This window comes from Taudactylus pleione, unplaced genomic scaffold, assembly GCF_031769625.1.
Source record: "Taudactylus pleione unplaced genomic scaffold, aTauple2 ptg003137l, whole genome shotgun sequence".
Classification (NCBI taxonomy): domain Eukaryota; kingdom Metazoa; phylum Chordata; class Amphibia; order Anura; family Myobatrachidae; genus Taudactylus; species Taudactylus pleione.
The window spans coordinates 3,012,069-3,037,976 of NW_028287496.1; the positions used below are offsets into that span (position 1 = coordinate 3,012,069).

The 25,908-nt window shown below is 43.0% G+C and overlaps 1 protein-coding gene across 3 annotated transcripts in view; it reads left to right on the plus strand.

Moving 5' to 3' along the window:
• Positions 1–1,264: 1,264 nt before the first annotated feature.
• Positions 1,265–25,908, plus strand: part of LOC148430836 (pancreatic lipase-related protein 2-like) — a 167,456-nt gene continuing 142,812 nt past the window's right edge. For 2 of the 3 annotated variants that reach the window (XM_088466440.1, XM_088466439.1), the window contains exons 1-4: positions 1,265–1,475; positions 15,666–15,768; positions 25,111–25,143; positions 25,396–25,575. The gene's annotated coding sequence lies outside the window, so the exon portion shown is untranslated. The remainder of the gene's footprint in view (positions 1,476–15,665; positions 15,769–25,110; positions 25,144–25,395; positions 25,576–25,908) is intronic. The other variant, XM_088466441.1, reaches the window with a different exon arrangement.

Genomic DNA, 25,908 nt, shown 5'->3' on the forward strand with positions numbered 1-25,908 from the left:
GTGGTCTCCACGGCGGATTCTGTCGCTACACATGTGGGCACTGTGTAGGATTCAGGGTGGAGTGGTGGCATTCCTCGTGGCATTGTTCTCACCAGGTCAGCAGAGTCCAGGCCGATCCTGTCCAGCCAGCATGCCTTGCCTCCAGACTAGTCTCTAAGATATGTTTATTTCAATCGAGAATGTGCTGTATTTCAGTTTCTAATAATGTATTTTTACTTTTTTAGACATCTTTGAATGATGATATTTATGTCTTTAGTTATATGGAATATTTGAAGTTATAATTGCTATCTAAATATATGTATGTTTATCTATATCTTTGATATAGATATATACATTTACATCTATGTATATATACAAGATGACCAAACATGCGTAAGATAGCAATTTACACAATTTTGGAATAATACTGGCTAAATAAGCTGACTGTCTATACAATTTAATATAATTTAAATACAGCCAAAATTAAATTAAAATAAAGATTAAAGTTATTACAGTATATGGTAGAGGAGAGATTCAAAGCTGGGTCTCCCAGACGCCGGGCACATTCCTTGACTCTAGACCAGTGTTGGCTAACCTTGACACTCCAGCTGTTATGGAACTACATAACCCAGCATGCACTGCTACAGTTTTGCTATTAGGGCATGCTAAAACTGTGGCAGGGCATGCTGGGATATATAGTTCCACAACAGCTGGAGTGTCAAGGTTAGCCAACATTGCTCTAGACCAGAGGTTCCCAACCACGGTCCTCAAGGCACACTAACAGTCCAGGTTTTAAGGATAGCCACACTTAAACACAGGTGTCATAATTAGTACCTCAGTTATTTTGTTTTAACCATCTGTGCTCAAGCATGGATATCACTAAAACCTGGACTGTTAGTGTGCCTTGAGGACCGTGGTTGGGAAACCCTGCTCTAGACTATCCTTTAGACATTTATGTCTGATTTGAGAATGTGCTGTATTTAAGCTTCAAATAATATATTTTCAGATATCCATTAGAAGATCTCCGAATGATAATATTTATGTCTTTAGATATATGGAATGTCTGACATTATATTTGTTTTTTAACTGTTTTTTAAATGTTATAAACATCTATGTCTGTTTCTATATTAGAATGAGTATGTCAATTTAAGTCTGGATAAGTACAATCTTTCCAGCATGGACACAGATGATCCTGATGTGATCTAATTATCATCTGATGATGATTGGAGGATCTAACCTTAAAAGCACCTGCAGGATCACTAGGAGATTCACCCTCTGACGAAACCACCATCACCTGTAGCGTAGAAACTAGGAAGGGTCTCCCTTACATGCTACAAGCTGGTTTTCACATCTAAATACGTTCCTGTGTGACACCGGAGAACCGCACATGGAGGTGTAACTGCAAGGAGAGAGTAAGCTCCGTGAGCGCTACACGTTGAGCCCTGTACGATTTCCGCTGACGGCCAGTGACATCTTTTTATAACAGCCGGCCGGCGGTAAGCAGTCACACTATTGACTATTTTCATGAAAGTTAGTTCTGATTTCTGTGCCTGAACGGCATCATTAAACATCGCGGTGAAAGCGATTATCACTGATTCAGTGTTATGGAACATTTACAACAGGCTACCAATAACCGATTGTTGTCTATCTGAGGAGAACCTGATGTCTGGCTCCCTAACAATAAACACCATATAATAAACATCTGAGGTGTATATATTATAATCCGTTTAAATAAACGGCAATACCATCATTTTTTTTTCTCCGGAGGACAGAGGGTCTCATTCAGACCTGCTTGCGAGCGTCCTGTCGATGGTACCCAAATGCGCATGCGCACCACGGAGGCTGCTCCGTCGTGCGCAAGCGTGAGACCCGGCGAGCGACTGGGAAGCCGTCGCTCGGGGTCTCGCACCAAAGGGGGTGTGCTGACGATGGTGAGTGACAGCACGCCCCCTCTGGTGGGCGTGCCGGGGCGTGGCTGCCCTGACGGAGGCCTACCGTCTGGGTCCGGCCCCACTGACATCACTAGTGATGTCAGTGGGAGTGATTTTGGCTCTGATAGAGCCAAAATCACTCCAGGGCTTGTGGTCACCGAGAACCCTACCGCAGGGTCTCGTCGCAAGCGCGATGGTCTTGACCATCGCGACCATCATCATGGACACTCGCATAAGTTGTGGGTGGTAACCCACAGCTATGCGAGCCTCCTGGAGGACGCACCAAACAAAAACAAAAAACGCCCTGATTCAGAGCGGGCGCTCGTTCAGAGTGTCCGGCTCTGAATCAGGCCCAGAGACTATTACTTGGAACCACAGCACTGATGGTTACTTATTGCATACTAATATAGGAGATACCTTCTGCAGGGGTTATTCTCCTTTCCATAGGTATGAGCCATTACTGATATACAACTCCAGCTTTTATTTTATGTATAAATGTGTCTTGATTTTTATAGTTCATTTTATTGCTTACAATTATTTTGTCTTACAATAAATTGTTAATTTTATGTCAAGTGCTCTTTTTTTCTGGTTGAATTTAAACAATCTTACTGACCTACTAAGGCATATAAGTTGAATATTCTATATCTAGGCTTTTTTGTATTTTGATATACTGTTTATTGCAGATTATCACGGTTAGGAGCAGCTTAACAATATTTAGATATCATTATTATTTATGTGCGCCTGAATTATATATGCGAATTGTATATATATTTTGTATACTTAGCTGACACTTCCAGCCAATCCAGATCTACCCTTGGGTATAAAGCTTTCAGGTCAGCAGGGCCTGGGTTGTTGTCAGTGCCATAAATCGCATAACTCTGCATGTGAGCTTTCCAGCTGTACTCCTCTGTATTCATAGACGGTCCCTGTGGATCCAGACTACTGCTCTGTATGTGTTAATGGTTCCTCTGGTGTTAACTCTGTCTTGGCTTCTTAGCTAGCCATCGGTGCAAGTCTGCTATTCCTCAGCCATCGGTGCAAGTCTGCTATTCCTCAGCCATCGGTGCAAGTCTGCTATTCCTCAGTCATCGGTGCAAGTCTGCTATTCCTCAGCCATCGGTGCAAGTCTGCTATTCCTCAGCCATCGGTGCAAGTCTGCTATTCCTCAGCCATCGGTGCAAGTCTGCTATTCCTCAGCCATCGGTGCAAGTCTGCTATTCCTCAGCCATCGGTGCAAGTCTGCTATTCCTCAGCCATCGGTGCAAGTCTGCTATTCCTCAGCCATCGGTGCAAGTCTGCTATTCCTCAGCCATCGGTGCAAGTCTGCTATTCCTCAGCCATCGGTGCAAGTCTGCTATTCCTCAGCCATCGGTGCAAGTCTGCTATTCCTCAGCCATCGGTGCAAGTCTGCTATTCCTCAGCCATCGGTGCAAGTCTGCTATTCCTCAGCCATCGGTGCAAGTCCGATATCCTTAAGGTTCAAGGCCGATAAGCCACAATCCTAAATTATCCCTCTAGTGATAGCCCAGGTGACCCAGTGAGGGGGCCGCGTCCAGCCTGTCAAGCGCAGCTGAACCATATCCCCTTGCGGGATTCCCTAGTGGATACCACTGGGTAAGACTCCGCATTCCTGCTCTGGGTCTTTGTCAACACCTTGGTACTAGTTTAAATTCCCCCATTGTATCCTCTCATCACACTCCTCCAGTCAAAACCCACATGACCCAAGCACAGTGTCAGACACCCAATCACAGCAAATCCCGACATAAGTGCAGTGTCAGACCCCCAATCACAGTACATCCTGACATAAGTGCAGTGTCAGCTGAGCTGCGAATTAAGCAAGTAGAAAAAATATTTCTCTTATATTTGTGCTACAACTATGCTCTGTCCCGCAGTGTTTTTTGTTCATGTACATATAAGCGCTGTGACTCCACGCAGTGTCAGCTGAGTATGTTGCAGGGTTTTTTTTTGTCTTTTAACAAAATCAAAATGTTTTTGTTTGTTCTAAAAAACTTCTGGCTATGACACTGAAGCATTTAAGAACATTAATGGTCAGTAGGTCAAGGGCCACACCTATGATTAGCTGCTCTGCAATGCAACTATTAAGTTTCTTGGCTTCTCTTTCAACCTCTGTGAGGAATCCCTGGCTACTGACAATGTAATTTTTTATAGCCTTACATTTAAAAATGTACTACATGGGTGTGTTACCCAATTAGGGGGGTGGTATGACCAGCAGGTCAGCCTCCTCATACTGTATTTGTTAGTAGACTTATTTGGAGTAGGGGTGTGCACCGGCCACTTTTCGTGTTTTGGATCTGGATTGGTTTTGCCAAAACCACCCTTCCGTGTTTTGTGTTTTGGATCTGTATTTTTTTTTTTTTTTTTTTAAAAAGCATAAAAACAGCTAAAATCACATAATTTGTGGGTTTTTCTGCTCCTATGCTATTATTAACCTCAATAACATTAATTTCCACTAATTTCCAGTCTATTCTCAACACCTCACAATTAGAGATGAGCGGGTTCGGTTCTAAGAGATTCAAACCCACCCGAATTTGGGGGATCCGGGGCAATCAGAGCGCAGCTCGGATCTCCCTGCCTGCCCCAGATCCCTGACCCGAGGCAAAACTTCGCAACCCCTCTGTCGAGTCGAGAGATTTTGTTTTCAGTGGGCTTAACGCTGATTGGCTGAGAGCCATCTGTCACGGCTAGTGGCGGTTCTAGGGGCGGGCTAACAGGGCGGTCGCCCGGAGCACCTGCCCCTAGAGGGCGCCACTGAGTCCCAAAAGAAAAAAAAACCAGAAGAATAAAAACAAACTGCGCCGGTACCCCCCGCTAGCCGGAGCAGGGAGGCTCCATTTGCCAGGCGCCCGCTGAGATTTGTTCCCAGCGGGCACCCAGCTCCCTCGTTGCAGCACTAGCCGAAAGCCAGAGCTCACTCCTGAGCTCCGGCTTCTGGCAGAGAGCACTATGGGAGGGACGTCATGATATCTCCCCCACAGATCCGAGGAGTTGGACCGGACGGCAGCGGAAGCAGGAGCAGGGCTTAAGGTAAGTATTGTGTTTGTATTTTTATTTTCAGAAGCACCAGCACTGGGGGCACGACTATAGGGGAAGCTACTATAGGGGGCATTACTACTAGGGGGAACTACTATAGGGGGCATTACTACTGGGGGCACTAGTAATGGCGTGAATAGTAATGGGACATTACTACTGTGGGCACTACTATAGGGGGCATTACTACTGGGGGCACTACTAATGGGGGCATTACTACTATAGGGGGCACTACTATAGGGACATTACTACTGTGGGCACTACTATAGGGGGCATTACTAATGGGGGATTACTAATGGGGGCATTACTACTATAGGGGGCACTACTATAGGGACATTACTACTGTGGGCACTACTATAGGGGGCATTACTAATGGGGGATTACTACTGGGGGAACTACTATAGGGGGCAACACTACTCTGGGCACTACTATAGGGGGCATTACTGAGGGCACTACTATAGGGGCATTACTAATGGGGGGGATTACTACTGTGGGTACTACTATAAGGGGCATTAATAATGGGGGGATTACTACTGGGGCACTACTATAGGGGGTATTACTACTGTGGGCACTACTAGGGGGACATTACCACTGGGGGCACTACTAATGGGGGCACTGCATGGGGGGCACCACTACTGGGGCCATTGTGTAAGGGACACCACTGCTGTGGGCCTTGTGTATAAGGGACACTAATTTGGGTATTGTGTAAAAGGGGCACCACTGTGTGTCATAACATGAATAAGGGACTACTGTGTGGTGTAATTTGAATTGGGGATAATGTTTTATAAAGGTAATTACTGTGTGGCATACAGGGCATTACTGCATGTGGCATAATGTGTTATACAGGTCATTACTGCGTGTGGCATAATGTTAGAAAGGCCATTACTGCGTGTGGCATAATGTGTTATAAAGGCCATTACTGTGTAAGACTTACTGTGTAAGGTGCTTTACTGCGCATGGCAATTATTCACCATGAGGGGAGAGCTTGAGAGCAGCCCAGTACCTCCGTAAGTGCTGGGCACACCCCACAGTGTGATGAATTGGGGGTGTTCCGCAAGGACGCGCAGAGGAACGCCATCTAAAAAAAGTTATTTTCTTTATTTTACGTTTTTGTTTTTTTTCTTTTTAGAGGGGGGCGCAACTGGGAACTCTTGCCCTCCACAATGTCTAGAACCGGCCCTGGTCACGGCTCTCAGCCAATCAGCGTTAAGCTAATTGAAAACCGCACAAAAGAAGATGGCACCCATCATCCCCTGACACCGCTGGCACCCCCAGTTGCCGACACCACTGGCACCCCCTCTGGCAGCAACCCCTGCTGCCGACACCACCACTGTCGACACTCCTGCACTTCTGCCCAACGCACTGAGGACACCATCAGCGACCCCCCCCCCCCACACTGCCAACACTCCCACACTGAGGACACCATCAGCACCCCTGCACTGCCGACAGTCAGCAAACCTGCACTGAGGACACCGCTGGCACCCCTACTCTGCCGACACCGCCGGCACCCTGCATTGAGAACACCCCTGCACTGCCGACAGTCTGCAAATCTGCAATGAGGACACCGCTGGCACCCCCGCACTGCCGACACAGCCAGCAAACCTGCACTAAGACACCGCTGGCACCCCCACACTGCCAACACAGCCAGCAAACCTGCACTAAAGACACCACTGGCACCTCCGCACTACCGACATAGCCAGCAAACCAGCACTAAAGATACCGCTGGCACCCCCGCACTGCCAGCATCACTGGTACCCTTCACTGAGGACACTGCCAGCACTGCCATTCCATGTACTGAGGACACCGTCAGCAACTCCGCTCTGCTGACACTGCTGTCACAGTAAGTGCACTATTGGTGTATCCAACCCACACTGTATAACACACTGTATCTGTGTTGGAAATTAGAAACTGAACTGCCACATGTTAGTGCTGCCCACTGTGTCACTTAGCTTAGTCATCCAGCTAGCTGGATGCAACCTTTTGGCCTTTACTAGATGAAGCAAATAATATTGTGAGGTGGTCAAAATTGATTGGAATTTACTGGAAATAAATGTTATTGAGGTTAATTATACTGTATGAACAAAAACAGGCCAATTTTATGTGATTTTAGCTGTTTTTATGATTTTTTTTAAAGGAAAAAACCAAAACACGAAAACAAAACAGAAGTAAAGTTTTGGCAAAACCAATCCAGATCCAAAACCAAATCACGGGGGGTCAGCACACATCTCTACTCGCAATATTGTTTTTAGGCCAAAAGGTTGCGCCAAGGTAGCTAGATGACTATGGTAAGCGACACGAGTGGGCGGCACAAACACATGGCCCATCTAGGAGTGACACTGCAGTGGCAGACAGGTTGGCCGCAAACAGTACACATTGCAAAGAAAAAAAAGATGTGCAAGATGGAATTGTCCTTGGGCCCTCTCACCCACCCTTCTGTTGTATAAACAGGACATGCACACTTTAACAAACCAATCATTTCAGCGCCAGGGTCTGCCACACGACTGTGGCTGAAATTATTGGTTCGTTTGGGCCCCCACAAAACAAGCTGGCAATTAATCTGTCCCTGCACAAACTGGCTCTCAGGAAGCAAGATGTCATCCTCATCCTCCTCATCCATTGATTCCTCACCCTCTTCAGTGTTGGGTACATCCTCAGAGTATTAATTCATCCCTGCTGGAATCCACCACCACAAGTCCCTCTGTACTTTCTGGAGGCTGGTCTTCCTGGAAGAATTGATAATTAATTTTGATGAGCATCATCATCTTCTCAACATTTTGTGGAAGCAACCTCCTACGCCTTTCGCTAACAAGGTTCCCGGCTGCACTAAACACTCTTTCGGAGTACACACTGGAGGGGGGGGGCAACTTATGTAAAATAGAACCAGTTTGTACAGGATCCTCCAAATTGCCTCTTTCCTGCCAGTACAGGTTCAGACTGTCTAACATGCATACTTTGATGCTGTCACTGATGTAATCCTCCACCATTCTGTCAATGGTGACAGTATCATATGCAGTGACAGTAGACATGTCAGAAATTGTTGGCAAGTCCAAACTTGTTCCTGTCTGCCCTGCATCACCACCAGCGGGTTGCTTAGGATACCTAAATTGTTTCCTCGCAGCCCCAGTTGCTGGAGAAAATTAAGAAGGAGCTGTTGATATGTTACGTTCCACTTCAGCTGACAGTGTTTTCACCAGCAGGTCTTTGCACCTCTGCAGGCTTGTGACCACCATAAAGAGCTACACCACATAGACTTTAAACCTAGTATCAAGTACAGTGCCAAAATGTAGTGGTCTGATTTCAACAGATTGACCACCCTCGAATCCTGGCAAAGCGAATGAAGGGCTTCATCCACAAGTCCCACATACCGAGCAGAATCGCTCCGTCTTAGCTCCTCCTTCACTTTCTCAAGCTGCTTCTGCAAAAGCCTGATGAGGGGAATGACCTGACTCAAGCTGGCAGTGTCTGAACTGACTTCACATGTGGCAAGTTCAAAGGACTGGAGAACCTTGCACAACACGGAAATCATTCTCCACTGTGCTTGAGTCAGGTGCATACCCCCTCCTTTGCCTATGTCATAGGTGGATGTATAGACTTGAATGGCCTTTTGCTGCTCCCCCATCCTCTGAAGCATATAGAGGGTTGAGTTCCACCACATCACAACCTCTTGCTTCAGGTGATGGCAGGGCTGGTTCAAGACTGTTTGCTTGTGCTCCAGTCTTCGGCACGCAGTCGCTGAATGGCGAAAGTGGGCAGAAATGTTTAAGGCCACCCAAAGCGTCTCCTGCACGTCCTTGTTGTGTTTCACAAAATTCTGCACCATCAAATATTTTGTGTGAGCAAAACATGGGACGCGAAGGAATTTGCCCAGATGTAATGGCTGCACAATATTGGTGGCATTGTCAGATATCACAAATCCCCAGGAGAGTCTAAATGGGATAAGCCACTGGGCGATGATTTCCCTCAGTTTCTCTAAGAGGTTGTCAGTGGTGTGCCTTTTACTGAAACCGGTGATACACAGTGTAGCTTGCCTTGGAACGAGTTGGCGTTTCTGAGCTGCTGCTACTGGTGACGCTGCTGTTGTTGCTGCATAAGGTGATACATCTACCCAGTGGGCTGTCGCAGTCATATAGTCCTTAGTCTGCCCTGTTCCACTTGTCCACATGTCCATGGTTAAGTGGACATTGGGTACAACCGCAATTTTTATGACATTGAGGACACTTTTTCTGACATCTCTGTACATTCTTGGTATCGCCTGCCTAGTGAAGTGGAATTTAGATGGGATTTGGTACCGGGGACAGACTACCTCCATAAATTGTCTAAATCCCACTGCACTAATGGCAGATACCAGATGCACGTCTAACACCAACACAGCTGTCAAGGTCTCAGTTATCTGCTATGCAACAGGATGACTGCTGTCGTACTTCATCCTTCTCGCTAAGGACTGTTAGAGGGTCAATTGCTTAGTAAAAGAAGTAGTGGTGTTCCAACTTCCTCTCTGGGATGATGAACGACTCCCAGTGGCAGCAGTAGGTGTACTAATGCAGGATCCTCTGGAGGAATCCCAGATAGGAGAGGAGTTAGTCATGCCGGTGACATGGCCTGCAAGACTACTTCCAATCCTGACTGAGGAAGAAGTTGACGAGGAGGGAGCTGACGGTGTGGTTTGCAGGCACTAGGATACAACAGGACAAAGGGATTTAGGTGTTCCTGGACTGCTTACGGTCTTAGCCACAGTTTCTGAACTTGACAGTAACTTTTTATGAACGTGCTGCAGGTGACGTATAAGAGAGGATGTTCCTAGGTGGTTGACGTCCCTACCCCTACTTATTCCACCTTTACATATGGCAAGACAGTAGTTGTCCAGATTTGGACTGACATATTTCCAGACCAAAGAGGTGGAATGTTTGGTCTTCTACCCAGGCATGACCATGATGGGCTTTTTCATCCCACAGACAACTGTCTCCCCTGGTGTCTGATTTAAACAAACCACATCACCATCAGAATCCTCCTCATCAACTTCCTCCTCAGCACCAGCTACACCAATATCCTCATCCTGTTGTACTTCAACAGTGACCTCTTCAATTTGAATATCAGCAACTGGACTGTGGGTGCTCCTTCCAGCACTTGCAGAGGGCGTGCAAATGGTGGAAGGAGCCACCTCTTCCCGTCCAGTGTTGGGAAGGTCAGGAATCGCAACCACCACCACACTTGGACTTTCCTTAGGGATTTGTGATATCTTCTTAGAATGCACAGTTCTTTGCTGTGCTTTTACCAGCTTAACTCGTTTCATTTTTCTAGCTGGAGGAGGGCTTGCATTGTCATGTGAAGCTGAACCACTAGTCATGAACATAAGGAAAGACCTAAGCCATTCCTTGCCACTCCGTGTCGTAAATGGCATATTGGCAAGTTTATGTTTCTCCTCAGACAATTTACATGTATTTTTTAAGGTAATTTTCCTGAACTTTGTCATTTGGGCTTTTATATGCCCTCTACTATGACATTGGGCATTGGCTTTGGAAGATGACGTTGATGGCATTTTATCATTTGTCATGACTAGTGTCAGCAGCTTCAGCACTAGAAGGAAGTGGTTCTTGATCTTTCCCTAATTTATTTTTATCGGACAAATTTTTGTCCTCCATTTATGTGATATTGATATAGACGAGCGGCTAAGGTGCATACAAACACAGAAAACACTTTTTTTTTTTTTTTTGGGATGGAGCGCACTTTGGTGCTTACAGCACCCTTCAAGAGATGAGCCAGCCATCCCTCTACGTATGACCCAGGCGAACGCTTGGCGCTACTTTGATGCATGTGCAGCTACAGCGCACACTAATCACAAACACAGAAAAATATTTTTTTATTTCTTTTGGATGGAGCACACTTTGGGGGTTACAGCACCCTTCAAGAGATGAGCCAGCCAACCCTTTACTTATGACACAGACAACTTTACTTATGACACATGACTTTTTGCTTCTCTTAAGCTTCACCGGGGTGACTTAGTTTTCCTTCAAGAAACCTATTTTTTGCATAGTTCTCACCCAGAACTCCATTCCAAGGCCTACCCTGACACATGCCATGCTTGTGATCAAGCTACTAAAAAATGTGGGGTCGCGATCCTATTTGCTCGCCATCTCACCTTTGAACCCTCTGATCCATTCATCGATAAGGAAGGCCGCTTTCTTATCTTGGTAGGTAAGCTTAATAATAGACTTTGTGCACTAGTAAATATTTACGCTCCTAACCAAGGTCAACATTTGGTTTTCTCCAAGCTAGACCCCTTTTATTTCTAAATTTGGCCAGGGTGAACTTATTGTTGCTGACTTCCACACGGTTCTAGATAATACTTTGGACCGTGCTGCTCCTGTGGCCTTATCTCCCCCCCCCACCACCAGAATCCCAGCACTCATGATCCCTCCTCAGCCTCATGAGATGTCAACTCCTTTATGATTCCTGGAGAATTAAACAACCATCTGCTCTTGAGTATACATTCTACTCCCACCTAAACAATTTGTATTGATATGATTCTGCTCAGTCATGACCTTAGTTTACATCTTCAGTCACCCAAGGTTCACCCTCTCATTTGGTCTGATCATGCTCCCATCTCTATTGATATCTCTGGCTTATCACCCCGCCCCCGTCCTATGACTTGGCGTCTTAATGACTCTCTACTCCATAACCCAGATGTAGTCTCTTCCATTATTTCCCACATTAAAGAATTTTGACATTAATGATCACCCGGATATATCTTGAGCTACTCTTTGCACAGCACACAAAGCAGTACTGTGGGGGCACCTGATCAATATGTCTTCCAGGAACAAAAAAGAATCTCTTACTCAGATCAACGAACTCTCTATTCGACTGACACCTTAGAATCTATACACAAATCTGCTCCCACTCCTGCTAATTTTGCTACCCTACAGGAGACCAAAACCAAACTTGATCTCCTTCTCTCTAAACAAGTGGCCAAGCTCCTTACATTGCTTCGTCAAATGTTTTATGCGAAGGGAGACAAAGCAGACAAAATCCTTGCAGCTCGTCTTCGTACAGCTAGGACCCACAAAAATATTATTTCTATGTGTAATTCCCATGGCCAATTGATTCATGACCCAACAGGTATTAGATCTGCCTTCCAATCCTATTACTCTAATCTCTACAATCTCATGGCTCCCTCAGATACACCATTATCCATCCCTACTTCCCAGCTAATTTCTGACTTTCTTGCTAAGTCCCAACTGCCATGTTTATCCATCAGCGCTATCGAGTATCTCATTACTGAGATCTCATCTGATGAAATTGAACAAGCTATACGAACCCAAAAATCCGGTATGTCCCCCGGTCCAGATGGATTCACAGCTGCATATTATAAGAAGTTCTTGGATTTGCTTGCCTCCCACCTGCACGTCCTCTTTAATACTGCTTTTCAAGGTCCCTGCTGAAATGTTGGAAACCAGATTCATTGTGATCCCTAAAGAGGGCAAAGACCCACTTCATTACACCAGCTATAAACCCAACTCCCTCCTTAACCTAGATTTAAAGATCTATGCTAAGATTCTGGCAAACTGACTGAATCCCTGATTCACTATGGCCAGGTCAGTTTTGTCCCTGGTCATCAAGCTAGGGACAACACTAGACGTACCATTGACCTCATCCATGTGCCAAACCCCAGGGGATCTCCTAGCATGCTCTCCCTAGATACTGAAAAAGCATTTGATAGGATCTCCTTGGGTTTCATGAAGGCTGCCTTCGAGGCGTTTGGCTTCACGGGTGATATCCTCACATGGGTCTTAGCTTTGTACTCTGCTCCTTCTGCCATGGTTCTTATCAATGGTACCCCCTCTGATCCATTTTCTATTAGCAATGGTACCCAGCTGGGTTGCCCCCTGATTTTTGCCCTTGAGATAGAACCACATGCCTCTCAGATCAGATCCCACCCAGATATATGGGGGGTGCAGGTGAGGCACACCCATTGCAAGATTTCTCTCTTTGCAGATTACATCCTGCTCTACCTAACCCAGCCCTCTCTAATTATAAGATTTATAACTCAAAATCAGAAGCCATGCTGATCCATGTGCCCCATCAATTTACTGAGACTTTAAAGGCCACTTTCAAGTTTAAGTGGAAATCCAAACTGATTCGATATTTGGGGATTTATCTCACTTATCATTATGATCTCCTTTATCGTGAGAACTTCTTTTTTCCAAAATGCAAGCTGGCTTGACTTCTTGTGTCATTTAATTGTTATGCTGTCTGTGACTCAGTTCTACTGTTTATTTCTCTGTTTTCTTGTCATGACTGACCATTTAAAATAAAGAAAAAAACAAACAAAGAAACAATTGCCTACATAGTTTATCTAGACATGTATCCCTACATCATGGAAGTGATCCAAAAGTCTTATCTGTCCAGTGGATTAAACACGTACCGCCCAACAGGAAAGGGTGGCAATAGGTTCAATCTCCTATGCAAACAGGAGTCATACTGGATATGTATATTGGGGACCCTAGTGCCAAATGGCCTAAACTAAAATATAGAACTAAATAGTATCTTATTAGTAGTGTACTTTCTATGTTTGACCTTTTACCCAAAAGAGGATATGAATTATTCAGGATTGATGGTACAGGGGGGAAAGGGGAAGGGTGTTTCCCATTCTGTAGTTAGATATATGTATCCTGTTAAGTTTGATATCAATTGTGGAACCCTAAAGTATAAAATATTTTTTTTAGACAATCGTATACTAAGTGGAGTTACAGTTAAGTGTTTTAAACATCATTGGACTGTTATTAATAGAACTATACAGTATATCCACGAGGAAGAAGTTTCTGTATTGCTAAATACTTGCGGTATAGAGATAAGGAGGATCCCCTTCCCCCTCTGTTTCCCTTTTATAATAAAAATTATAAAACAAAAATTTAATCAACCCATTTGTGATGGTTTGGATTCTGATCCAGGGGTTCCCTGCATAGTATTTTTGTACTGTAGCTCTGAGAGATGGGATGGTTGGGATTCTGATCCGGGTGGCCCCTGCATAGTGCCTGTTTAGCTCTGAGGGTTGAGCCAGAATGGGATGATTGGGATTCTGATCCAGGGACCCCCTGCATAGTGCCTGTGGTAGCTCTGAGGGTTGAGCCAGAATGGGATGGTTGCTTCTCAAATGGAGAAGACTTTTCATGCTAAGTATCCCAAAAAACCAAGTGGGTGTCTGGGGTCCACCCTCAAGGAGGGAGGCAGAAGGGCATTAAAGGAGAGCTTTGAGTCCTGAAAGATGCCAGTACAATGTTGGACACCCCTGCATGAAGTGGCTCTAGGTATTGCAGTTCTGCTGCTATCCCTGCATACCTTTCAGCATCAGTCCCAGCTGATATTCCTGCAACATTGGTCCCAGCCAATATTCTTACAACACCAGCCCCAACCAATACTCCTACAACATTAGTACCAGCTGATATTCCTGCAACATTGGTCCCAGCAGATACTCTAACAATTTCGGTCCCAGCCAATACTTCTAAAACATTGGCTACAGCTTATATTCCTACAGCATCGGTCCTTGATATTCCTGCAACATTGGTCCCAGCCAATACTCTTACAATTTTGGTCCCAGCCGGTACTCCTACAACATCAGTCCCAGCTGATATTTATGCAACAATGGTCCCAGCAGATATTCGTACTACATGTGTCCCAGCCCATATTTCCACAACATCGCTCCAGCTGATATCTCAATTACATTGGTCCCAGCCGATATTCCATTCACGTCGGTTTCAGCTGATTAACCATACCATCGGTTCCAGCCTAGAGTTCTGCATCATCAATTCCTACCAAAACTCACTGTTCTCTCTAGTCTCCTCCTATACAGTCGAGTCTTAGTGGAACCCAGTTAGGGGGATACAACCTGCGTGGCGGTGGCAGGAAAGTCAAAACTTCTTTGCTGAAGTCCCTAGTAAAGACCGCTGGCTTGTTACACTCCGCACCCCTGTTCTGGGTATTAGCCAACCCCTCTCACCGGTCTGATTACTCCATGAATTACATGAGGAATACTTATATTCAACCACCCAGCATCCAGCATATCAACACCTCTACTAACACAGGCCAGAAGTTCTCCCAGGAACACAAGACCCAGCTTCCCTGACATGTGGAACCCAATGGCGCAATATACAGTGTGGTCCATATGTGTGGAAACACCCTTATAAAAAGGAAATGAGTAAAGAAATATTAATCCAGTGTCTACATCTATGATGTGGGAGTGGGGGAAAGCTTTTTAGGGTATGTCACCAATATGGTGGCCATCTTGAAGTTGGCCATCTTGGATGCAACTTTGATAGGTCGCATAACTACCTTACCAATTAAAAAATTAGAGTTGCATCCAAGATGGCCAACTTCAAGATGGCCACCATACTGGTGATATACCCTGAAAGTTTTCTCCCACTCCCATATTATATGTGTAACTAAATTAATATTTCCTACTCATTTCCTTTTATAAGGATGTTTCCTCACTTATGGGCCACCCTGTAAATAGGAACCAGTAAGTATGTGGACTTTGACTTACAGTGAACCAGGTAGTATGTGGAGTGAACAAATCTGTGCTTTACTATTCAGTGACACTACAGTGGATTTACTTGTGTTATTTTAATATTGTTTGACATTGTGTATTATTGAACTTTATACTGGCTGGTGTATATGGTATGCTGTGTTTTAATTATTATTTTATATATATTTTAGTACTGGGTAATAAAACACCTGTTCAACAGCACTGCCTTTGGAGGGTTTTTTTGGAAAAGCAGCTTGAGAAATTGAAGGAGGTGAAACAAAGCAATTCTGCTAGGTATGTCGGATTTGTAGATCAAGTCCATTTTATCCTTTTAAAAGGTCTAAAGGTGCCCACACATACCGATGTGCACACGATCAGCTGATGTGTACGATTTATGTACAATTTCCCTTGAAACTCTCCCCGGGAGCTCTGCACATGATCTGCACACGATATGCACACAATTTGGTGTCCAATCTTCAAATGATCTCTCTGCATGCAGACTATTCACTGTGTATTGTATCCTAGATTGTCAGATCTGCCCTACTGCACAGCACATCTGACAATGCGATGTGTGACCAGCAGGGACGCGCATTTCATTGTGATCATGAGTGGGGACTCACGATTTCCTCACATTTTGGCATATTTTACAAGATCTGTCATTCCAATGCATCAGAATCGGCCAGATCGGGTAAAATATCGTTATGTGCGTGGGCACCTTTAGGGTTGTCAGCATCTTAAAATCGGATCAATATTTTTTGGCAACAGTGCTTGATCCTAAGTTTAAGTCATACATCTTTCTTTACAATGGACAAAAATCTTAAAAGATGCAAAGTGCTCTTGTCGAGCAAGTTGTCAGCTCAAGCGGCTTGCAAGATGGCAATGTCTTCTCCTTAAGTTTCTCTGGAAACTGTGGCTACCAGGAAAAATGCTTTCCTAAGAGATCCACTGGTGATGTAGATGAGTGAACATATTTTGACATCGGGTTGGGTCTAAAAGAAAGAAAAGCATCCAAATTGGCATGTCAGATAGTGACTACTGGCAGGAAAAAAAGGTAATTTGGGGCCCCTTGCACAAACTGGCTTTGCTCTACTTGAGCTTCCCACCCTCCAGTGTGTACTCAGAAAGTTTTCAGCACATCCTGGAACCTTGCCAGCAATCGGCATAGGAGGCTTCTTCCTCAAAATATGGAAAATATTATGTTCAACAAAATGAATTACAAATTCCATGACTAAGACTTTTACTGGCATTTACGTCAAAGTCCAGAGGCATCTGTATTGGTGGATTCCAAGTGGGGACGAATTAATATTGTGTGACAATGATGTACACACTGATGAGGGTGAGGATGATAATGGCGATGACATCTTGCCTCTGTAGAGCCACTTTGTGTACATAGAGATCATTGCAGCTGCCCATTGGTAGCTGGTTTTGTGGGGGCCAAACAAACCAAATCACTTCAGCCACAATTGGCAGTCCCTGTCGCTGAAGTGATTGGTTTATTAAACTGTGAATGTCCTGTTTAATATACAACATCAGGGTGGGTGGAAGGGCCCAAGAACAATCTCATCTTGCACCTCTTTTCTTTGCATTATGCGCTGTTTGGGGCATTGCTGCCTGACATTTTTATAGTTTATTAAACCTCCATCCTGTCTGCCACTGCTGTGTGGCAATGTTTCATAGATGTCCTATATTCTTTTAAGCGGTTGTGCTGCTGCTCTGCCACTTACTGTAGTTTAGTTAGTAGCTCGCTGCAGCCTTTGGCCTATATTGCTGAAAACAAGTGAGAACAATATTGTGAGCTGTGAGGTGGTCAAAATTGTCTGGAAGGTAATCTTATTGAGGTTAATCATACTGTAGGAACAAATACAGTCCCAAAGGATGTAATTTTAGTTTTTTAATATATTTAAAAAAAAATACAGAACCAAAACCCAATTACGAATTAGAACCAAAACCAAGAAACTGGGGGCAGAGCACATCTCTAACATTGCTGCTAGAGATGTGCGGTTCAGTTCTCCAAAAATTCGAATCCACCTGAATTTCATGAATCTGGGTAAATCAAAGTTGCGGTTCTGATGTCCTGATGAAATCCGGGAAAATCTGAGTCGCAGTTCTGATTCTTTCATGGTTCGGATTTCAGATTTCAAATCCGAATTTCGGGCTTTGGATTGCATAAATTACATGATTTGGGCTTTCTTAAATACCTTTTATCTATTTTAAAAAAAACAAATATCCAGATTCAAAACCAAAACACAGGGGTCAGCGCACATCTGTAAGTACTGTAAGCCCACACTCACTGCACCATCATATAGCAATGTGTAGTCTATAGCTTACTTAAATATTAAAGGTGAAAGGATTCTCAACATTTCTCTTCATACACAAATAGTGTGATTTATAAACTACATGCCACTAGTATACATTATATTAGCCGATGATTCGGTCCCATGCCAGACCCTTTTCAAGGCACAAAGCACCTCACACACCAACCAAGTGGAACAAACAAAATTTTGTTTATGAAGAGAAATGGTGAGTACCCTCTTTCATTGTCTTTAATATTTCTATCTATTATCTATCTCTATCTATCTCCTATCTATCTATCTAGCTATCTATCTATCCAATCAGGTGGCACTCGGAACATCTTGTGTAAATGAATGTCAAGACCCGCTATGGATAACTATCAACATTTCAGAACTTTAATTTGTTCTTTCATCAGGATATCCTGACAAAAGAACAAATTAAAGTTCTGAAACATTGATATCTATTTACACAAGATGTCCCGAGTGCCACCTGATTGCATAAACTGAATATTTGTCCCTCACATCGGTGAGAGGTAAAAAGGATGCACCAGATGCAGTTATTAATGAAGGTAACACAGGAGTGCCAGTCAGGCAATTTCTTTATCTACCTATCTAATATCTATCTATCTCATATCTGTCTATCAACAAAAGGAGGTAACATTTAAGGAGGATGATCAAGAGGTCATCAGTTTATCCGATCAGATTTTTGATGGAAGCACAAATTTCACTCCTAAAAAAGGTTCTTAGTTTTTCTCCAACTATTTACTTTAACAGATTTGCACGGGAAAATGATCTCCAGCTGTTTGGGAGAAAATTGCTCCTTAAGAAATTCTTTACCAACAATACTGATGCTGGGTTACTGGATAATGAACCCCTGGGGGGCATTGTATGCCTAGATACTGTACAAGATCTGGAAGCATTGGGTATTCTGGAAGAGTTAGCAGAGGGAATGACCCCTACAAATCCTACTTTGACAACAACAATGAATCTTACTAGACTCAAGTGAAATAAAAATCTTCTTTTTTCCCTTAAGATAATATTTCCCCAGCAGTTCATATTTTCAAGGAATTAGTATCCAAGGTCCTGGATGAATTCCTCCACAGACATAGCCAATCACAATATTCTCAGCAGAATATAACTCAGCAAGAGAGAAATGCTCTTGAGGAAATGAAAAAATGGAACCATGTTGTCATGAAACACTTAGACAAGGGTGGCAACATAGTACTATGGCCCAGGGAAGCATATATCATGGAAGTCATGAGACAACTACTGGACACTTCCTGATACCAGCTACTCATGTTCAATCCTACAGACAACTTCCTCCTAGTCTATAATAGATTGATCAATGATGGCTTGAAAAGAGGGATCATAGATGAACAAGAATTTTAAGCTCCTCCAAGTAACAAACCCAAAAGTAACAATGTTTTATATTTTACCTAAAATACACAAAGACACAGTGAATCCTCCTAGAAGGCTAATTGTGGCAGGTATCAGCAGCCTTACTGAACAGGCAAGCCAATTTGTGGATACTCACCTCAGGGAATTTGTTCTGACATCGTATCTCAGAGATACAACCGATGTCCTCCAAAAATTGCATGACATCAAAATGGAGGATCACCATCTGCTAATCTTGGTGCATATTGAATCACTATATAAATCCATTGACCAACAGGATGGTATACAAGCAGTGAAATTCTTCCTGGAGATGAGAGATAAGAGTGAATTTTTGGGATTCCTAATTGATCTACTTCGGTTTATCCTACATAGGATTTACTTCACATTTCAAAACAAGTTCTATTTGCAGACCAGGGGCACAGCGATGGGCGTAGAGCCCCGACCTATGCCAACCTGTATTTAGGTTGGTGGGAAAGAGAGATGGTTTTTGCTGAACATCATGACAAGTATACAAAATATGTTGAACAATGGCTACGCTACGATGATATTTTGATTATATGGATTGGTAGTGAGAATGAATTCCTTGAATTTGTACAAATTCTCAACCGTAACTCTCTCAACTTGAAACTAACTTGGGAGATGAGCAGTGAATGCATCACCATCTTGGATCTTAAAATCTTTAAAAATGATAGTGGGGACATAATAACTGATCTCCATAGGAAAAAGACTGCAACTAACAGTCTCCTGCATAAAGAAAGCTATCACTCTCCTCCCACCATCATGAACTTACCCAAAGGGGAGTTCCTCCATCTTAGACGTAATTGTTTTGATGATGAGACCTTTGAAATACACAGTCAGGAACTGGCACTTCGACTATCCAGAAGAGGCTACAGCAATTGTCTGCTTAAGAAAGCTAAGTTCATGGCTTCAAAATCTACAAGAGAGACTGGTTTTTCCCATAAGAAAGAACCCCGAAGATACCCAAGAGATCAGATTTGTCGCCAATTATTGCAGTTGGTGGCAAGAATTGAAGAAAATCATACAAAACCACTGGCACATTTTGCAATCGGATTCAACTCTACAACAACATCTGGGTACACAGGTATCAATGAGCTGGAGGGCAAGAAACCTTAAAGATCTAGTTCATAGTCATTATGAGTGACTCAAGAAAGAAGAAGTTTAAACTTACTGGTACCTACCCATGTGGTAGTTGTAAGGCCTGCACTTATATACCGAAGACCAACTCAGTAAAAGACAAATATGGGAATCCTATTAAGATATGGAGCTTTCTTAATTGTAAAGCCATCGGAGTAGTCTATTGCTTTCAATGCGATTGCGGACAGAGATATGTCGGGATGACCACAAGAGATTTCAAACTGCTCATTTTAGAGCATATAGGCAATATCCGAAATGCCAGCTCTGACCAGGCCAAAATGAGGAAGATTTCCTCAGTTGCTAGGCATTTTCTGCATAAACACAGTGAAACCCTCAGTCTCTAAAAGCTTTTGGCCTTGAAAGAATCCACATGGGCATTAGAGGAGGTGATTTGAACTTGCTTAGAAAAGAAACTGAATGGATCTTCCGTTTGGGAACTTTGGCTCCCAAAGGACTCAATGAATATAATAGCTATGCTCCTTTCCTAATCTAAATAACTGATATTATCTTCCATGTGTGTTCTGTAGTTTTCCTAATTTAAACGAGGCCCTCCCCCTTCTCCCCCTTTCTCCCCCCCCCTTTTCCCCCCTTTTTTTTGTATTGGAGATCCACTTGAATTAAATGTTATTGGGATAATACTTACCTTCATTTCATTCAGATACAGTCATTCACTTATAAGTAATATTTGTTTCTAGTGCAATATTTAGTGTAATTTTTATAATTATCACTATACCAGTATTTGGACCACTAGAATATACAGTGGGGCAAAAAATTATTTGGACAGCCACCGATTGTGCAAGTTGTTGCAGTTTAAAAGATGAGAGAGGTCTGTAATTTCCATCATAGGTACACTTTAACTGTGAGACTGAATCAGAATAAACAAATTTCAGAAATCACGTATGATTTTTAAACAATTTATTTGTATATTCTTGCGTAAAAAAAATACTTGGACAATCAAAAAGTTAAACTCAATACTTTGCAAAGTAACCTCGGTTGGCAATTACAGAGGTCAAATGTTTCCTGTAGTTCTTGACCAGGTTTGCACACACTGCAGCAGGTATTTTGGCCCACTCTTCAATGCAGATCTTCTCTAGATGTGTCATGTTTGGGGGCTGTCACCGGGCAACACGGACTTTCATCTCCCTACACAGATTTTCTATTGGTTTGAGGTCTGGAGACTGGCTTGGCCAATCCAGGACCTTTAAAATGCTTCTTACGGAGCCACTCCTTTTTATTTATTAAGTTTCTTATATAGCGCAGCATATTCCGTTGTGCTTTACAATTGGAAACATTTATAGAACAAAACAGGGTAATAACAGATAGACAGAGGTAAGAGGGCCCTGCTCGGAAGCTTACAATCTATAGTGAATTAGGCATTGATACACAATGATAGGTGCTATATATTGCAATTTGGTCTGGCCAGAATGCAGAGTTTCTTGGTGGGCTGCATGATCCAGTCACACAGGAATGTCGGACAAATGTCAGGAGTATGTGAAAGAAAGACAATATGTGAGGTTGTGTGGACTGTGAGAGGGGATGTAATAAGACATGAGAGCTATACAGGTTGTGGTCAGTTCTGGAATCTGATAAGCTTGTCTGAAGAGGTGAGTTTTCAGGGAATGCTTGAAGGATTGAAGACTAGAGGTAAGTCTTATTGTGCATGGTAAGGCATAGTAAGTAAGTAAGTAAATTTTATTGAATATGGCAGAAAACCGGCAACCAATGGAGGGACTGACAGAGTGGGGCAGCAGACGATGAACATTTGGCAAGGAAGATGAGCCTCACAGCTGCATTCATAATGGATTGTAATGGCGATAACCTGTTTTTGGGAAGACCAGTAAGGAGACTATTGCAATAGACAATGCGGGAAATAATGAGTGCATGGATTGTAGTTTTTGCAGTGTCTTGTGTGAGATATGGTTGAATTTTGTATATTTTTTTTAGATGTATGTAACATGATTTTGAGACAGATTGAATGTGGGGAACAAAGGACAGTTCAGAGTCAAGGATGACACCAAGGCAGCGAGCTTGTGGGGTGGGGTGGATTGTTGAGTTATCAACAGTGATAAAGAGATCAGATTGGTAACTGTTATTGGCTGGTGAAAATATAATTTAATTCTGTTTTAGAAATATTAATTTTCAGGTGGCGAGATGACATCCAAGATGAAATGGCAGAAATATATTCAGTGACACGGACCAATACAGATGGTGATAAATCTGGAGAGGATAGGTAGATTTGAGTAACATCTGCATACAGATGGTACTGAAATCCAAAAGAGCAGATTAGTTTGCCAAGAAAGGTGGTATAGATTGAGAATAGAAAAGGACCTAAGACAGAGCCTTGCTGTACTCCAACTGATAGAGGTAGTGAAGAGGAGGCAGAATCAGGAAAACAAACAGAAAAAGAGCGATCAGATAGGTAGGAAGAGAACCAAGAAAGAGCTGTGTCCTTAAGACCTAGGGATTGTAATGTGTATGAGATGCGAGTGGTCAGCAGTGTCAAAAGCAGCAGAGAGATCTAGAAGAATTAGGAGTTAGTAATGGCCTTTAGCCTTGGCAATGACGAGATCATTTACTACCTTAGTCAGTGCTGTCTCTGTGGTGCTGGGAACGAAAGCCAGACTGAAGTGAGTCCAATAAGTTGTGGGTGTTAAGAAAGTGTGTGAGGCGGGTGTAGACAAGTCTAACCAGTAGCTTGGAGGGGCATGGGAGCTGGGAGATAGGACGGTAATTTGAGAGAGTGTTAGGGTCAGAATTTTTTTTTTTTAGAATGGGAGTAATCACTGCATGCTTGTACAGTGATGGAAAGATGCCAGTAGAGAGAGAGAGATTACAGATTTTAGTTAGGATTGGGATGAGTACAGGAGACAGAGCTTTACTTATTTGTGAGGGTATAGGATCTAGAGGAAAGGTAATAGAGTAGGAGGATGAGAAGAGTGTAGATACTTCATCTTCATTTTTGGGGTCAAATGAAGAGAATGTGCCAGAGGGTTCAGGTAGAGAATTGAGTAGGTCACTAGCTGAGGAAGAACATACCATTTAATTTTGGATATTATCAATCTTGTCCTTGCAATAGGAAGCAAGATCTTGTGCACAGATAGTAGCAGGTAGCTTGGGTGAGGGAGGGGTAAGAAGCAGTTTAAATGTATTAAAAAGTCACTTGGGGTCCGAGGCTTGAGCTGAGATAAGAGATTGGAAATATGTTTGTTTGGCAGTGTCCAGAGAAGTATGATAAGAGTTGTAGATAGTTTTATATGTGAGGAAGTCACATGGAGTGTGAGACTTTAGTTGTCCGGGTGGTGTCATGCTGGAAGACCCAGCCACGTTGAATCTTCAATGCTCTTACTGAGGGAAGGAGGTTTTTCACCAAAATGTCATGATACATGTCCATATTCATCCTCTCCGTAATATGGATCAGTCGTTCTGTCCCCTTTGCTGAAAAGCATCCCCAAAGCATGATGTTCCCACCCCCATGCTTCACAGTGGGTATGGTGTTTTTAGGATGCCACTCATTATTCTTCTCCCTCCAAACACGGTGTGTGGAGTTTATACCAAAAAGTTCTCTTTTGGTCTCATCTGACCACATGACATTCTCCCAATCCTCCTCTGGATCATCCAGATGATCACGGGCAAACTTTAGACTGGCCTGGACATGTGCTGGCTTAAGCAAGGGGACCTTTCGGGTGCTGCAGCATTTGAATCCATGACGACGTAGTGTGTTACTAATGGTAACCTTTGTGACTGTGGTCCCAGCTCTCTTGAGGTCATTGACCAGGTCCCCCAATTTAGTTTTGGTCAGATCCCTCACCGTTCTCAAGATCATTGATACTCCATGAGGTGAGATCTTGCATGGAGCCCCTGGTTGAGGGAGATTGTCAGTGATCTTGTATTTCTTCCATTTTTTTAATAATTGCACCAACAGTTGATCTCTTCTCACCAAGCTGCTTGCCTATTGTGGAGTAGCTCATCCCAGCCTTGTGCAGGTTTACAATTTTGTCACTGGTGTCCTTAGACAGCTCTCTGGTCTTGGCCATGGTGGAGAGGGTGTAGTCTGACTGTTTGAGGGTGTGGACAGGTGTCTTTTATACAGTTAACCAGTTCAAACAGGTGCCATTAATACAGGTAACGAGTGGAGGATAGATGAGCTTCCTAAAGAAGTAACAAGTCTGTTAAAGCCAGAATTCTTGCTGGTTGGTAGGTGTCCAAATATTTATTTTCCGCAAGAATATACAAATTGTTTAAAAATCATACAATGTGATTTCCAGAATTTTTTGTTCTGATTCTGTCTCTCACCGTTAAATTGTACCTATGATGGAAATTACAGAATTCTCTCATCTTTAAAAATGCAACAACTTGCACAATCGGTGGCTGTCCAAACACTTTTTTTGTCCCACTGTATTTAGGATTTGTCCAAAAGGACCATCTGTTATTATTTGTGTAACTCTGCTATTGCATTTTTCATATGCTCTTACAATCGGATAAGATGTATTTTTTATTCACTTAAAGGTCAGTAGTTATTCAGTATTTTCCACTTAGGAGATTATCTCCTCCTTGCATTTATCTCATTTCACCTTTTCATTACTGTGGTCGATATCACAATACCTGAATATACACACACTATATAGATATAATTCTCTAATACACTCACATCTTTACAACGCCTTTCCAGATTAAGGTTACTGTTTCACTGATGTATATTTCTCAATTAATTTACTAATTTCATATTTTACTGTATTTAATTTTATTCGTATATATATTTATTTTAATTTGAATTATTTCTCTTATTTTTGTATAGACACTACACCCTTTAACACCAGTACAGTTTGTGGTAAGTAATACATATGATTCCTTTTCTTTATAATATTAATATAATGTAAATGTTACTATTTATCATTTCTACTGCCTAATATTTTCTAATATCTGAGAGCATTACTGGGTCTCCCCATTTATAATTATTGCCGCTATCTATTTTACACCCTGTCTATTCCTATACGAGATGAGGACACCTGTTTTACATGAAGTGTCCACTTGATACTAATCAAAACGCTATCCTTCCTACTTGCTCTCCTTCTGCTGACAGGATAATACCTCTGCCTGTCAGATAAAGGGCCTTCCTGACTCACTGTTACAATGAATATATACTGATATATGGAAGGACCCTGAGCCACTTCCCGTGAACAAGCCTCGTCAGTCGAAACGCGCGTCGGATGAATCCTCCGGGTGCCCCGTGGCTGCGCAGTACGGGACACCCCAACACCAGGTTTTTTGTATTTATATACTGACTATTTTCAGTGCTGTCCTTTTAGCATTTATGTGTGTGATGACCGCGCTATTACAGCAATTACTATAAAAGGCGTTCAGGTACTATTTCTTCCTGCTGGCACTGACTTGAATACGTACTCTTATACGTACTATTATAAATCTAACAGACATCCATAGCACCTTGTTGAAATGACTAATTATAATCTTTGTATATCAATCAGATAGATGCATACATGATCAAATATTGTCTGTGCTCCGGAGACTCATGATAATAGACAGTGTATAATCACCTTGTTACATATGTTCAGTCTCTGCTAACGTACTACATTAA